This window comes from Buceros rhinoceros, unplaced genomic scaffold, assembly GCF_000710305.1.
Source record: "Buceros rhinoceros silvestris isolate BGI_N320 unplaced genomic scaffold, ASM71030v1 scaffold29639, whole genome shotgun sequence".
Taxonomy (NCBI): Eukaryota; Metazoa; Chordata; class Aves; order Bucerotiformes; family Bucerotidae; genus Buceros; species Buceros rhinoceros.
The window spans coordinates 11,522-13,205 of NW_010430228.1; the positions used below are offsets into that span (position 1 = coordinate 11,522).

A 1,684-nucleotide genomic window follows, 5' to 3' on the forward strand; every position below is an offset into this window, starting at 1 on the left:
ACCAATGGTTCATGCAGTACGGTAAGAAATACGGCAGCTCTTTGGCTCCCCGTGGCGGTGAGCTAGATCTTGGGGATGCTCTAGTGAAGGACTGGAGCAGCCAGTCCCTGGGAGGGAAGATCCACAGTAAATCCTCTGCATTGTTTTGTCAAGAATTAAAGCCCGTGAATGTGGTTCTGAGAGCCAGAGAGGTTTTATGGGGCGTGAGACCTCACCAAGTGCATCTAAACCTCCAGGAGAAATGAAACCAGCTCTTGGGGCAAGCAGAAACCAGGTCCAGATGTAACCTCCTCCTTCAGAGACTTGATTTGGGACACCGCAGGGCACTTTGGGGTGAGGAGATCTTGAGATGGTAGGAGAAGCACCTCTGCACCTCAGCATGAAGAAGGTACCTGCGTGCGACGCTCTGGACATGCCTGGTGGGGTCTTAGCGCTGCGCAAGCCCTGCTGAAACCCCTTTCCACGAAAATGCTTGAGGCTGAAGAGAAGATCTTCAGCCCTGGGGCAGGAGGGATGAGCAGGGACCAGCTGGGCACCTGTAGGAATTCTACCCAGTCTGAATGTCCCCCCTTTTAGTTTAATCCATCAGCCCTTGTCCTGGTGCAACTGGAAAGCCCCTCCCCCGCGTTCTGACCCCCCCAAAGCACTGACAGGCCGCACTAAGGTCTCCCTGCAGCCTCCTTTGCTCCTGGCTGAACCCCCCAGCTCTCTCTCAGCAGGTCTCCACCCTCGGGTCACTCCTCCTGATGGATCCTCTCCAACTGGGGGCTAATTGGTCTCCTTGACTCTGCCCAGTGCATACACAGTGTCTTGCAGCAGCGAGAGCTGGGATTGCTGACAGCCCTGGGAGGAGCGAGGTGGGTGCAGAGGCTCTGGGGAGGGTCGTGCTGGAGTAACGTCCCTGCCAGTGACAGGAGGAACAAGTTGCAGCTTTACGGGGCACGTTTCTTGCAGGAAAACATGATTTACATCTCAATGCGCACGTGGCTCCTTTTCATCTCCGTGCCGCCGAAGAAGAGGATGTTTTTGTTTTGTTGTCCAGGAGTTTGTCCTGGTTGTCAAAGCCATCCTTCTGAAAGCACAGTAATTTCAGCACATTATTATTATTATACGGGCACCAGGGTCCATTTAGAAGTACACGGTGTTATGGAAGCAACTGTTTGATCCATGAGACAAGCTAAAGGAACACATCAGATCGATCCCCAGAGGTTCAAAGTACCCAACTAGCTCAGGTGTGCTGGAGCTACTGTCCGGCTTTGGGTTTTTTTAGGATGAGCAAGAACCAGTTTTGTAACCCAAAATGTACCACTTCCCATCTGGACAGAAGCCGAAGAATTAGGATTGATTTTATTTTAGCGAAGTCCTGACTCGCAGCGATGGCCAGGATTTCCCTCACAAGCTGTAGACCCTGGAACATTTTGGTTGGCCAATGAAGATCTAAGTCTCGGGGTTGTCTAAAATCCTCACGTTTCTCCTCAAAGTGGTGGAAGACTTTGGGGAAATTCCCTCTTGATTTGATTGAGAGCCCAATACATTTAATCCATGTGAAATTCCCTGTATTGTGAAGAGACAGGACCGAGGTGTTAGAAACCTTCAGAATTAACCAGGGAACGTTGTGAAGGAGCCGCTTTGCGAAATGCTGGCGTGACGTGGAGCTGGGCCTGGCTCAGATCACTGGAAGAGC

General features: G+C 51.7%; 1 protein-coding gene across 1 annotated transcript in view; it reads left to right on the forward strand.

The window, feature by feature from the left end:
- The window catches only part of LOC104499462 (tetraspanin-15-like), a gene marked incomplete at its 5' end in the record, with an annotated part of 17,834 nt that overhangs the window by 8,215 nt on the left and 7,935 nt on the right, over window positions 1-1,684 (forward strand). The gene's annotated exons all lie outside the window — the stretch shown is intronic.